This window comes from Artibeus jamaicensis, unplaced genomic scaffold (assembly GCF_021234435.1).
Source record: "Artibeus jamaicensis isolate MK-2021 breed Jamaican fruit bat unplaced genomic scaffold, CSHL_Jam_final scaffold_847, whole genome shotgun sequence".
NCBI lineage: Eukaryota > Metazoa > Chordata > Mammalia > Chiroptera > Phyllostomidae > Artibeus > Artibeus jamaicensis.
In genome coordinates this window covers 7,874,612-7,889,268 of record NW_026522057.1, presented here as the reverse complement: position 1 = coordinate 7,889,268, position 14,657 = coordinate 7,874,612, and the positions used below count along the sequence as shown (strand labels likewise).

The window sequence follows — 14,657 nt, the reverse complement described above, 5'->3', positions numbered from 1 at the left end:
ACTGGGGGTTGGTGTTTATGCTCCGTGCTGCGGCAGCCCCTTCCCTGGGCTGACATTCAGCAGGAGGCTTCTCTGTCTCGTCCTCAACAGAGTGTATCCCAGTGGAGCTTGGCTGTAAACTTTTCCAGCCCCACAGCCACTCAGCCCTGGCCCCAGCTTCAGTCAGTAGTTGCTGCTGAGCAGACAACAGATTTGTCACTGAGCAGGTCCTGAGCCAGCACAGCCGTCAGCAGGAAGGAGTGGCTGTGCACCACGGCCATGGCCAGTTCTCCCTTGAGCACAACAGGTGCAGACAGAGACCTTAGAATTTGTGGCTCATCCCTCTGAGTGACGGATGGACTGGCTCCCTGAGCCTCTCTGCTCCACCACCTGCTGTCAGAGGAGGTGGGTCTGGTGCAGGGGAGCTGAAGTGGACGGCAGGACGTGCCTGCTCTCTGCCTCTGGGGCAACCTGATCCATGGGCAGGGCCGGACAGGGGTGCAGTGAGTGTGGCCAGCCTGGAAGGGGCTTGGAGACCAGGAAGTTGATGTGCACTGTGTCCCCACACTCCTGACAGTCTCCGCCCCCTCCCTGCACAGTATACTCCAGCCGGGCACAACCCATCCTCTCTTGCCTTCTTACTTTCTTTCAACGATCCATCCATCCATCCAACACACACTTATGAAATACCCATCATTTTTGGGCGCAGTGTCAGCTGGCTGGGGACAGAGCAGGGAACAGATCCCCCAGATGCCTGCCCTTATGGAGCTTTGAGTCTATGGGGGGAAGGGGGGAGGCAGAAGCCGACAAGCTCAATTAAGACCCAAATAAACCCCCAGAGAGTGGTGAGAGCTATGGGGGTGAGCAAGGGATCAAGAGGCTATATTCAAGTAGGCGATCAGGGAGGTGACGCTGAATGACAAGACAGTGCCATGAGGTGCAGACTGTGGAAACAGCTCCAGGCAGAGGGAACAGCTGGTCAGAGTGCCCAAGGCAAGACTGGGCACAGAGGGCCCAAGGGACAGAGACACACCACTCGGACTGGAGCAGAGCAAGTGGTGGGGACTGCCGGGGCAAGATGGAGCTGGTGAGGCGGGTCAAAGGCAGCTTCTTCACAGGGCCTTCAAGTCAGCACGAGGAATTTGGCTTTCATCCCAAGTGGGGTGGGAAGCAATTGAGTTTAGAGTAGGGGAGAGGCAGGATCTGATTTACGTTTTGCAACGATTACTCTGGTTTTGTTTAGAGCAGATGCTGCTAGTAAAATCCAAACTGGCCACCGTCCCCAGCTGCCAATGCATGCAGCCTGCCCGGAATATCCAATGCTGTTTATCCTGCGGCCGTTCTGAGCGTGTCGAATACAGTGTGTTTGCGATGGTTTTAAATGTGTGCAGCTTTGTAGCAGTGTCATTACACACAGACACGTACCTCACGAGTGTTTCCTTATGAGACATGTGGACAAGGTCCAATCTTCCCCAAGGAAGATGTAGAGCCTTGACTAAAGCTGGCACTGCTACAAATTATCCTGAGTCTATTGGTTATAAAAACTACTCTTAATACATTGAGTAAAGTAGGGAAGTTAAATGCAGGAGGCTTAGAAGTGTGGACCATTGGCCCGGAGGGATATTAACAGATTGGCATTTAGGTGTTGATGTTTCTCCAGCTTTGGAGAGTATTGTAAATCAACACATGGTTTGGCGTGACAGCGTTTAGTGTGTGATGTTGAATCCGAGATGCATATGTCGTATATAAAAGAGAGGAGAGGGGCTAGGCGCTCAGAGAGGAAAGGGAGAATAGAAATTAAGGAAGGTGTGTTAGAGCGTGATGGGAAAGAATCCAGAAGCCCTGGAGTTGACTTGGGAAGAACAGTATGAACCTACAACTTTGATATTCTGCTCAAATCACTGAAGTAACCCGGGCAGCCTCTGCATCTGCCCCAGGTGTTGTAAGATAAGCGAGCAGCCCCACTGACCATGGGTTAGTCATTCAAGTCACTTTGCAGTGGAAGGCAGCAGGGATTCCCTGAAGGGTAGGTGAGCTGTGCTGCACCTTGGGGTGGAGATGGCTTGGTGTTGGGGGGCCAGGATGCTTTCTCCAGGAAAATAGAAATGTGCACGGAGGCCGGCCCAAAGAGTCCCCTCTACCCTGCCATTAGGACGGCCAAACAGAGACCATCTGAGCATACAAATCAGTCGCTATGAGCAAGTGGCACAAATTGAGTCCATGAAAGAGCTTAAGTCCATAAAGCTATTGAAATATGGAAATTAATAGCAAGTGTGCCAGAGGAAATTGGAACGCGGACCATCCATTTTCAATATGGTTTACAGAAGGATATTGATCAAGTCACATGGCTAGAAGCTCATGCTTCAGTTGTGGCCAGCAACCAGGTCTCCAATCCAAATTCTCGTTGACCTGCTCCAACTGTTTGCTTAGAGGATTAAACTGCATGCAGAATCGTGCTGCGCCTGTGCTGTTTGTGTGGTTGTGCCCAGGTTCGCTCTTTGTGGTGGCCAAAGGGCGGAATGCAGCAGCCAGGCCCAGGAAACCCAGATTTTGTCATGTGAGACTTTGGATGACATGTCCACACTGCCCTTTGCCCAAATAGCCTTTGTCAGGGGAAGGGTGTGTTTCTTACCAAAAAAAAAAAAAAATTAAGATGCCTTGAGAAAAGGTGAGAAAAAGGGACAGTATATTGTCCCCAGGTCAGAGCAGCCAACACCCCAGGGCCACATTTAGCCAACAGGTGTGTATGTATTTGAACTCCTATAGGGTCAAAAAAGTGTGAATTACTGCAAAGTTTACAATTAGAGAGATTTAACATATAATCCAGATTTTCAGTTTCTTTTGAAAAACTGGAACACCTGGAAATGCTGAGCCAGCATTTCCATCAGCACAGGAGGCAGGGGTTGAACAGGGACCTTCTCTTCTAGACAGGGCTCGCCCCTCCAGTTAGCCCCAGTCCCTCCCATTCCCAATTGTCTCACATTTAAATTACTTTCTTGAGCCCTGGAGACATTTGAGATTCTGACCCCTATTGGTAGGTAATGCCGGTCAACAACACCACTAATAGAGGCCACTATTACCATTTTACAGGCAAGAAAACTGAGGCCCAGAGGGCTCAAGTAAATGGTCTTGAAGTCACAGGCCATGGGAAGGACTGCTAATTGATTCTCTTACCAGATATTTTCATCTTCCGCATAACTAACTGAACCCTATTTTATTTGGACTGACAATGTGCCCAGATAAAAAAGTAGATTTCCCCTAGCTTCCTTTATAGTTAGATTTGGCTATATGGACCCTTTTTAAAAGCATCTTTAGAATGGAGGGGCAAGTCCTTTTTTTCCTCTCTTGTCCTCATTCTTGATGTCTGGAATGCAGATGTGATGGCCGGAGCTCTGTCAGCCACATTGGACCATGAAGAACCCTTGAGCAGGGAAGCCATGCATGCCAGAACAGAAAGCCAGGAGCTGGATTTCCCAATGAGTGTGCAGATCCACCATTCCAGGCCCGACCCACATTCCCTTAGACTTCTGTTGTGATGGTTAGTAAACCATGTGTGCGGAAGTCCCGTTTCTCTCTGTTCCTATGACTGATAGAGTGGCAAGGCCAGGGTTCAGACTCCATCTGCCTGACACCAGAGCAGGGGCACTTAGTTCGCTCCCCTGCCCAGCCTTCTCGTCGGGGTTGTAGCCAATTCTTGACTTTCCCTTGCCTACTGGCGTTGGAGGAGCAATTGCACCGCCGGCTTGGACTTGCTAATGAGCAAGTGGCTGTCTTCCAGTTCTGCAGAAAAAACAAAGTTGACCCAGGCAAGGGCAATTTGGGAGTTCCTTGGTGAGGAATTACAGTTCCATATGTCACCTCATTATAAGAACAGTAGCCACTGAGTTGTTTTTTCTTTTTTTCCAGGCTGCCCTCCAAGGCCAAAGGACAGATAAACAATGCCTGCGACAATGCCCAAATGTCAGGGGTTCTCAGGGAGACCCCCAAAGTCTGCCAAGGCTGCCGCCAGCTGGTACCTGATTCTTACTCATGCGAGGGGTGTTCCTGCAGTAACTGGTGTCCTTTCTGTTCAGAGCAATGGGTCCCTTTTGTTTAAGTGGTTAGGATTAATTTTGTTTTTGGCAAAAGAAAACCCCACATGGTCAGATGTTGAGACTTCTCTGGGGGGCCATGAATGAATACAGCCTTCTGGCTGGCAAGTTCTTGAGGATTCGAATGCTCAAGTCTCTGTGATCTTAAAAACAACAGTGACCATGATAATATAACACCAGTTCTAGCTGTTGTACTGTCTTTCCTTTTGCTTTCCCTTCTTCAAAGAATGGTCTAAGTCCCTTCCCCCCTCAGCTCCCCTCCCTGTGACTGCTGGCCCCGGGGCGCTCACTTCTGCCCCATTGCCCTCTGGGGACTGCTTTGGCTAAGGCCGTCAGCCACCTCCTGCTGTTAATCCAATGACTGTTTTTTAGTTTTTATTTTACTGGATTTCTCCGTGGAGTTTGATACTATCCACCATCTTTTCCTTGAAATATTCTATTCTTTCAATTTTGTGACAATACAATCTTTAGGTTTTCTCTTCACGACTCCCACCAATCCTTCTTTGGTCTGGGGGTCATAAATCCTTGTTCCTCAGAGGTTCATCTTTGGTCCCCTCCCCTCCCCTTCACTCCTGCTCCTCCTCTCCCCTTCTCGTTCTTTCTCGAATCCCTGAACACACTGCCCTCAGCCTGTCTCCAGTCCCTGCATTTACACCATTCACCCACGACGCCTGTCCAGGTCCAGGTCCTGGTCCTCAGATACAGGCTGTGAGGTGGAGGATTGCTGGCAGGAATCTTCCTGAGAGACACTCATGGGAGCAACACCCGAGGGACCAGGAGCACCCGGAAAGAGGGAGAGCGAGCAAGCAAGCAAGGCCTCAGCCGTTCCCCCAGGTCTCTGGATCTGGGATGGCCCTTTGAAGTCATCCTGCGATAGGCCAGGGAGCCCATTGTGCCTCTGCAGTGACAGGTCACCCTGGACGTCAGCCGGCCTCAGGAGGGGCGTTGTACTGGGTGAAGCAGCTTCATTCTGCCAAAGGCTGTTTCTGAAGAATGGCCCAGCCAGGGCAGACAGCAGCCAACGTTCCCTGCAGCTGGGGAAGTGCGGGCCTCCTGCTGAGGGGCATGTGGTCCGCAGCATCTGCCATCCGATCCCAAGTAAATTTATAGTCTTGACCTTTTCATGAGCAACTACCACACTTTGGTCTCTAACTACCGCTGCATGGACTCACCTGGTGCAGTCCCCCAACTGCGACATGCTGTGCTCCCCACTGCTCCTTAAAAGAGTCTCTCCTCTCTGCCTAATGTGCTCCTTTGTCTACATTCATTAATCCCACACATGTTTTTTATTTTTAGTAAGTGCTCACTCTGTGCCAGGCACTGTGCGGGGACCTGGGGCACAGGCCAGGGTCTTATTGGAGATCAGCTCTTGGGCCTGGAATCAGTCTGCCCGGTCCAAGGAGGCTGAGTGGGCAGCTCACAGCCCACCAGGGCCCGGGCAGTGCCACACTCACCCGCTCTGGAAGCTCCTGGTAGCCCAGCAATGGGATGAAGGGAAATAAAGCCCTGGGGGAAAGGGGCAGGCAGAGACTCAGGTGACAGGCAGAGATGTGTGGGGCTTAGGGAGAGGGGAGCAGGGTATCCCCCCTACTCCATGTAACCTCTACCTGGAGAACCTGCAAACGCCGCCTGCTGCGGTCAGCACCCCTGTGGTGGGACTCGGCCTGCGGTTTCCGATGGCTCAGTAAACTGGGACCCTGTGTGCATACATACATGTGCCCTCCCAACAGGCCTGTGCCCCTTGTGCACGAACACATGGTCATGCCTTCAATTCCTTCACGGGCATGCACATGAGCAAACCTGGGTTCCCTACCCCCATGGACATGGGGATGGGTGTGCCACACCCTAGTACACACCCTCCACCCAGTGTCCACACTCATAGTGCCCACACGGGTGGGGCTGGGCTTCCCACCGGCACAGGCACACACGTGCAGGGATGCTCCCGGACATTCTCACGTGCACGCCAGCCTGGGAAGCCTGAGTGACAGCTGTCAGTGCACATTGCTGGGCATCAGCCACCTCCTGCTGCAGGCCGGGGGGAAGGACGGCTCCGGTGCCTGCATCAGCCTCCAGAGGGGAGAGATGAGCCTTTTTTCTCTTTTTGAGGCCAACCTTCTGAAATGCCATGAATAACTAGTCAGTTTCCTTCTCTCCCCAGGGACCAGGCTGCTCTCTAAATACCAAGGCAGGTGGAGAGGGTGGTATTTAGCTATGGAAGTGGCTCCCAGAGGAGAACCCCAGACCTCGGTGGGGAGCCTTTGTTAATAGTCACACTTGCTGCCAGGTCCCTGTTGCTGGGTCTGGAGCGGAAAGGAGAGCGAGGCTCTACCCTCCAGGGCAGGGCTGTGCCCTGAGCTGGGGACAGACCCTCAAGGGCAGGAGTAGGCTCTTTGCAGTTTACAGCCGGCTCTGGGGGTTTAGAGGACGATCCTGTGGGTGAGGGTGGGACAGAGGAGTGCCTGCTTTTTCTGGAGAGCATGGATGAGGAAGCGGGGTTCAGTCACCACCCCAGAACCATAAGGCCCTGGCAAGAGCAAAAAGCCCATCCCCCTGTTTCCAGGCGCAGGCAGAGTGGTTTCTGGGACAGGATAGTAACTCCTTCCTTAGGGAACACTTCCCTCCTCTCCCTGCCTCCTTTTTCGTAGTTAAGGTGAAAAAAGAGATGATTGTTTAACAGCTTGACAGCAATTCCTCTTAGGGTCTTTGCTTAGGGAAATGCTTTGATAAGCTGGCTGCGTGGGCAAGAAGGTGAGATCCGGAGGGCAGGAAGTGGGCAGGAGCCAAGGCAGTAAGAACAACAAATTGGCTAAACTGTTCTGCATGAGACGTGGAGGGATTAGTTTCACTCCATAGAGGAAAGGAGAGCGAAGAAAGGCAAGAGGGCGGGGCAGAGACTCAGACCGGGAGGCTGGCCCTGCTGGGTCTTCTCCACTCGCTCCTCCCTCGGCATCCTGTCCCCTCCCTTCTCCGCCTTGCCAGGGCCCCAAGCCTGACCCCCATAAACTCCTCTGACCTCACGAGGCTCCTCCTTCGTGGCTGGGCTCTGTTTGTCTGCAAGGATGGGGGGTGGGAGCTAATCCTGGTGGTCTAGGACATGGTGACTGACTTCCTGCAGGGTGGCAGAGGGGGCTCAACAAGAACCACCACCCTAATTTCCTGGTGGTGGACAAAGACACAGGCATCAGTGGGATGGAAGACCCTGCCCGGCAGTTTCTAAACACGGACGCCATCGGCATCATCCTCACCAACCAGTACCTCGAAGAGATGGTGCAGCACATGCTTGATGCCCACCCATCCCAGGAGCACCAGTTTGGTGCCACCAAGGGCTCCATCCTGCACAGGGCCAGGGCCATGTTCACGGCCAAACACCTGCACTGCCGCCTCTCCCAGGCTTGCTGTCAGCCCCTTTCTAAGTTCTGACTGAGCCTCTCATTTTCAACCCCCTTCCCCTTCCCACTCCATGGAGAGGCCAGATGAGGTGCCTCCATGTTGCTGGGTCTCTGCCATTAAAACCAAGGCTGGTTAAAAGAGGCTCCTGGGCCCTGGCTGGCAGAGCTCAGTGGATTGAGTGTGGGCCTGCGAACCAGAGGGCCGGTGGTTAGATTCCCAGTCTAGGGCACATGCCTGGGTTGCAGGCCAGGTCCCCAGTGGGTGGGTGGGGGGGGAGGCACGTGAGAAGCAACCGCACATTGATATTTTTATCCCTTTCTCCTTCCCTTTTCCTCTCTCTAAAATAAATAAAGTCTTAAAAAAAAAAAAAGAGGCTCCTGGCCTCTGATTCTGTGAGGCCAACGGGAGGTGCCTTTAGGAGAACAGGGTGTGGGGAGAGTTGGGGTAGCCACTCCCTGGCTCTCTCTCTGTCTCAAGGGTGCCCCGGGGAGGCCCCTCCTCCACACCGAGGCCGGCCCGCTTTAAAAAAATTCTTATTTTCTCGTTCTTACCTGTTTTTCTGCCCATGCAGTGAATAACTTCACTAAAGCTGCGGTGAGACCTGGAAACAGATGTCACTGTCTACGTTTCCCTCCGGGATCACCACAAAGAGTGTTACGGACTAAAAGTTGTGTGCCCGTCCCAAATGCCTGTGCGGAAACCCGACCCCTCCACGTGAAGGCACTAGGAGGGGCTTGGGAGGTGACTGAGTCTTTTCAAGAGCGACCCGGTGGGCTTGGCTGCCCCAGTCTGTCGTGGGAGGGCACGCTGAGAGTCTGCAGCCACGGAGAGGGTCTGCGTCAGAACCCAGCGGTGCGGGCACCCGACCGCGCTCGAACTTCAGCCTCCTGAGCCACGAGAAGAAATGCCTGTTGTTTGTGAGGCACCCAGGCTGCGGCGCTTTGTTCCAGCAGCCTGAGCTGGCTAAGGCAGAGCGCTGGCCTGGATGGCTGGTGACAGGGACCTGATTGGTGCATATGTTGGGGGGCCGTCAGGAAAAGGAGGCTCATGACCCTAAAGGGGGACATTCTGTGGAAAAAAACACCTGGGCATCTGGAGGCCCCACTGCCTGTGACTAGTGAACTGTCCCTCCGGCCTCCCTTCCCCTCCCCTCCCCCTCCCTCCCCCTTCCCCTCCCCCTCCCTTCCCCTCCCCTCCCCCTTCCTTCCCCTCCCCCTTCCCCACCCCAGCAGCTCAGCACCTGGCGGCTCCTGGTGCTGCCTGGTCTGCTTGTGGCTGCTGGACAGCCCAGCTGGGGTGGGGGCGGGCGAGAAGGAAGCCACACAAACTGACTTGGGGTGGGTTTATTTTTCCGGCTCCTTCAAGGCAGTGATGGGGGGACAGGCAGAGGGGTGCCTTTTAGGACTCGTTTTTTTCCAACTCACGACACATAATGCAATCAGATGACATTTAAATATTCATAGAAAGGATGCAGATACAAGTGTGAGACTTAGCGAGGAAGGGAGGGAGGGAAAGGGAGAGTTTGGGATCCACAGGCTGCATTTTACAGAACCGTAGCATCTCAGACTGAGAAGGGACATTTGGGATCACTTAGTTTGACCTTCCTCTGTCACAGGGATTTCTTTATGGCACCCTGATGCAGGAGGAGGTACCCCACCACCCACAGGAGGCCCACTCTATCTTAAGCAAGATTTTTTTTTAATCTGGGGGGGCAACAATCCTGGCTCCAGGGAATTCTTCCCTAGAATGAGCTAAAATCTCCCCCACTTGCCCCATTTGTCTTTCCCAGTGGTCTTAGCTCTAGAGGGACCACCCAGTATGTGGCCACTGCAGATGTCTTGGGACAGCTCTCAAAGATCTCCAGCAGGTGACCACAATTTCCCAGCTCCATGATAAGCAAGCCAAAGCTCCCTCAGCCCTTGGCCTGACCTTTTTGGAGCTGCTGCCAAAAAGACCTCACAAGGGAGGCTGGGAGAGAACTTGTGTTTGCTGGTTGGTACCTGCACAGTCCAGGGGACACCTGCCATCTAACTACAGAGTGGATCGAGTCTGGCTTTCTGAGGAGCCTCTCGGGAGTGGAGTTGGAGGGAAGCAACACTAGTCTGGGGGTAAGGAGACTTCTGGCTGGTGGTTACTTCTGGCTGTGTGACCTGGATGCAGTCAATTCCCCTCTCTGAGCCTCAGTTTCTTCATGCCTAAGGCAGGCACACCTCCCTCACAAGGACTCCATGAGGACTAATGAGCTAGACAGAGTGGCTTTCCGGGCTGGAAGGGCCAGGACACTCAGCTGGGGTGAGGGTTCTCTGGGCCAGCTCTTGAGGCAGAGGGAGGAGACAGCTGAGACTTGAGGGTGCTTGGGCATCTAGGGTCCGTCCTTGGAGGCTCCAGGTGGCCCAGTTTCAGTGATTCTATGGAGAAGGCTTGGGTGGGGCAGCTTCACTGCTGGCTGAGGTGGCGGGAGTATCGATGCACCTGTGAAGGCCTGGGCAGGAGGTCTTCCAGGTGGAGGCAGTGGGCCCAGCTGTGCAGAATGGAACAGATGGGACAAAACCCGGAGCTGCAGGCTATAGTCTGCTCCCTCATGGGCTTTGTAATTGTGGGCAAAAGTCCTAGCTTCTCTGACCTTTAGTTTCACCATCTGAAAAGTATAGGAAACAAATGACCAGAGCCTCCTGGAGACATTCTAAAGATTAGAGAGGCATTAATGGATTGAGTTTAACAGGATAGAACTTGAATGAGCAGGGCCTCTCAGAATGCCAGGAGGTAGGGACATGGGAGCTCCCAAGAGCCATATGGGGCCATGAGGACACTGAGGAGCATGTCAGCAGGTCACTGGTCTGGCCACACTCAGCAATCTAGGGGTAGCAAAGAGAGAGAGAGAGAACTAGACTCTGTCCCAAGCCTTTAGAACCCAGGGCAGGATGGGACATTGGGTGTTGATCCCCACAACAGACCCGGATGAGACTGTTGGCTTAGATCGCTTAGCAGATGGGGAACTCACCACCTCCCACCGTAGTCCGTGGCGTTGGCCGAGGCTCTGAGAGGCACTCTTCCTCGGCTAGATGCATACTTTCTCCTTTTCTGCGGTCTCCTCAGCTTCCCTGGCTCCAGACAGGCTTGGGAAGGTTTAAGAAGCTTCTTCCCCCGGGGATGCAGGAAGAGGAGCTCACATAACAGAGTAGTGAACAGCTGGAATGAACGAGGGCTCACCACTTCCCCTCCTTCTGCCCCCGCACAGCAGTCTTTCCTGTTCACAGGGTCACTCGAAATCTTCCCGGCTACCCCGTGTGCCCTGGCTGTCCCAAGCTTGAGGCTGAGGCCCCGCCCCCTGCTTCCCCTTCCCTGAAACCTGCTTGGACCCGAGGCTCCGGCCACTCCCTGTTCCATCACACCCGTCCATGTCTGCTCCTAGCCTCACACCCTCACACCCTCCTCCCACATCCCACGAGGAGCTGCTTCTCTCACTGTTCTGTCAACCTACCTCCACGTGTGCCCTTCACCCCATCCTCCCACCTGTTCTCTCAGGCCCTTTCTGCACAAGTAGCTCCTTTCTCTTGATTATCACAGCCTCTCTCTCTGTACTGTGGCCCCCTCCCCAGTAGACCTACTAAAGTCTCTTCCATTAGCCAACACTGAGACAAACAATCATACTTATCCTAAAGCCTGGTGGCCCACTGTGGCTCTCTCTTGCCTCGAAGTCAAGCTGCCCATATAGCCCCTAACCCTGTCCTCACTTCCTCATCTCTCATGCTTGGGTAGCTGGCCTTCAGCCTCACAGGGGCATTTCCAAGGTCACCTGTGGTGTCCTGCTGGTAGACCTGCAGGAGATAAGCCTTCCACCCTTATCTCGCTGGATACCCTGCCACCTTTGGGACTGATGATCACACCCACTTTCTTTGGACATGCTTTTGGCTTTGAAGGTACCACCCTCTTCTGGTTGTCTGCCCACCACTGGAACCCAGCTTTTCAGTCTCATCTTTCTCAGAAGGCTCTTTGATGTTGATGATGCCCAGGTTCTGCACTGGTCTTCTCCTCTCCCCACTGCTCACATGCTCCCTGGCGAGCCCACCCTCTGGGTGGCTAGGATTGCCGGCTGTGTGGCAAGGACACACGAACCTCTCTCTCCAGCCCAGGCCTCTCTCGTGAGCGCCAGACCTGCGTGGCCAGCTGTCCACTGTCACCACGTCTAACATGGGGCTCCTCCTCTTCCTCCCCGCATGCTGCCTGCCATCCCAGCATCCAGGCCGGAAACCTGAGATCGCTCCTTTCGACTCCTCTACCTCTCCTACTTCCCTGCTTCCGTCCAGTCACAGGGTTTTGCCAGGACTTCCTCCCAAATATCTCTGGAATTTGCCCCTTTATTTCTGTTTGTGAATACCCCTGCTCTAGTCCAGGCTAGCAGTGTCTCCTGTCTGAATTCCTGACACAGCCCCTTACCGGGCTGGTCCCCTGACCCCAGCGATGCTGGCAGTGCACCCTCTAGGGAGGAGGTGAGCTGTCTGCATGTGTCAGTGGGACAGGCCTTGAACCCGGGCCAGACCTGGAGCTCTGGTTCTTGTGAATTGAGACCTGGCTTTGGGAAGAAGTGATATGTGCACAGTGTGCACGGGTGTGTGAGCACACCTGTGCACTGTGTGTGCATTTGTGCAACGCGAGTGTGTGTGTGTGCTGGGAGTGGATGATCAGGGAGGGCCCCTACTGTCACTGCCCCGAGAGATGTTCCCCGAGAGCCTGTTCCGGGCCCGTCACCCGCCCACGTGGGAGAACAAAGCGCTTTCCGGCTGACTGCCGCCTGTGTTTGCTGCGACAAGTTGTACATCTCAATTCTGTATCACATGGAAATGGAATAAATGATACTGGAAGAGACCCTGAAGTGACAATACAGCAGAGTGACTACTCCTTCGTAGCAGAGTGACTACTCCTTCGTTGCAGAGTCTCCTGCCCCCCTCCCTGCACCTCCCCAAAGAGCCGTCCCCGTTGAGATGCCAGCTCTTTGGGGCTTTCAAAGGGGATGTCTGTCGTGGCTCTTACATTTTAAAAGACAAGGAGTGTTAAACACACCACAGCGGCAAGAAAAGTGGTTCCGAAATGCGCTGAGTGTTTGCTGCCAGCTCGGCTGCTTGCCTCCTCCGCAGCCCTGTCTCGATGCCGCTGCCTCCACGAGACAGCGGTTTTCCTTCTCAGGAAGAACCCCCGGCTTCACGCCTGCGTGGGAGGGGGCGGCCCTGGAATTAGCCCTGGGGACAGGATGGCAGGCGACAGAGGCCACGAATGTCTCCCTTGCCCTGGTTTGAGCCCCATCCTGGTCCAGAGGAACACCCCTGCTTCCTTCCGGGCCTTTTCCTCTTTTCTGCCCTCTGTCCCACTGACTCCCACAATAAACATGAACTTAAGCTGCTTCCTGTTCTATGCCAGGCCCCTTGGTAGATCTGGAATAAAATGCAGTCTCTGCCCTGGGGGAGCTCAGAGCTGGTCGAAGAGACTGATGGAAAAATAGATGAACCAGGATGCCAGCTAGACTCACCTGTTCCTTAAGATCCAGGTCAGATCAGTCCAACCTCCATTCAACCGACCATACACGGAAAACCCCCCAAGATTCCCGAACTTTCCTGGAGGGCTTCCCTAGCGCAGGCTTCAGGCAGACCACCTGGGTTCAGATTCTCTCTACCTCCACCCCCAGCTAGAGGGACCCACATTACTTAACTGTGCTGTGCCTCTGTCTCCATGTTTGTAGAAGCTGGTTGGCAATAGTACCTACTTCGTGGGTTGCTGTGAGAAGTGAGTGAGTTAGTTCATGTGCAATGCGTGGAGCGGAGCCTGGCACATCGAAAGCACCATGAAAGATTAGCTCTTTATTCTCATCTGCATTTCTAACTCGGAGCTCCCGCTCACATTGAATTAATTCAGTTTGTGCATTTTTCACCCCCCTGCTGGTGGAGTCAGTCGCATCCTGAGTCGGCCCAGACAAGGACCTCAATCCTTTTCCTATGTTCCACTGAAAAACATCAGCCTCACCCCTAAAACAAAGCATGGCTGGGCACACAAAATCCCTGTGGGTAGCAGACGCTTTCAAAGGATGCAGAAGAGGCATTTATAGATTGCAAGAACGCCAGCAGCGTCAAAGCCGGTATTGACATTTCCATTCCTAAAAGCCCCTCAGCTTTTTCCACCACCCCAGCGCCAGCCTCCTGCTACATTGTTTTTTATTAGTTTCCCCTTTGCTCTCTGCTTCTCTCCTGGCCTCTGGATTCCTACTTATTTCCTATGCAGAGCAGTGTAACTATCTCTTTGGGTTCCTTGCTTGCTGTCAAATCATATCCTCAGGATGTTACCTCCCTCAAGTGCCTCATCAAGGTATTTTTCTTATGCAAAGACATTTGTTTCCTTAAGAGGAATTCTGTCCCTGCCCCAAGTGGAAAATGACAAAACTTTCTTTAGAAAGTCATAGAAACCCAAATGAAAGAAACCACATATGCTCACTAATTGGAGCACTCTCTCCTAAAGAGGTTAAATGGCATCTCCAATCCAGGCCAGACCCTACGAGGGATTCTGGTGTCAGATGTCCTATCAGTCAGGATCCAGCCAAGAAGAGAGACGACTCTGCAATTGTCTAGGACAGAAGGGATTTAATGTAGGGCATTGGTCACGTGAATGAGGGAAGGGCTAAGAGGCCAAAGATTGGGGCTGCGCCAGTGGATAATGTGTTAAAATAATAGTGAAGAGCTGCTACTGGGCCCCCAAGTGCCCCCGAGCCCCTGCCTCTTGTCCCCTTAACCCCCATTCTGGCAAATAGAAGGTCAAGGCTACTCCCAGCAGGGAGCCCCCAGGTCTGCTCCAGGGCACACTTTTGATGGGTTTGAGCCGCCCACATGCCCACACTGGTTGTTCAGGGTCTGGGGCTGCACCCGTCTTGGATGAATGGGGCCATGGTGGAGACAGCAGGAATGTGTGAGCGCCAGAGAGACAGCAGTGGAGAAACAGCACCTGGGTGGAAACTGGAGGCCGGAGACTGGAGGCTGGAGCGGGACCGGTGGGGGCACGGAGAGCTCTAGGGGGCCGTGGTCAACAGTCCGAGGAAAAGGCCCATCCTGGAACTCCAGAATGCTTTACCGTGTCTCTGCTGCACAGCGCAGACCAGCACACGCAGACCAGCACACCCTCCCCCGTGAGGACGAGATGGGGCGTTTGCTGGCCTTT

The 14,657-nt window shown here is 53.7% G+C and overlaps 1 pseudogene; it reads left to right on the top strand.

Moving 5' to 3' along the window:
• The first annotated feature begins 757 nt into the window (after positions 1 to 757).
• LOC128626684 (V-type proton ATPase subunit F-like) lies at positions 758 to 7,490 on the top strand (annotated as a pseudogene).
• Positions 7,491 to 14,657: the final 7,167 nt, after the last annotated feature.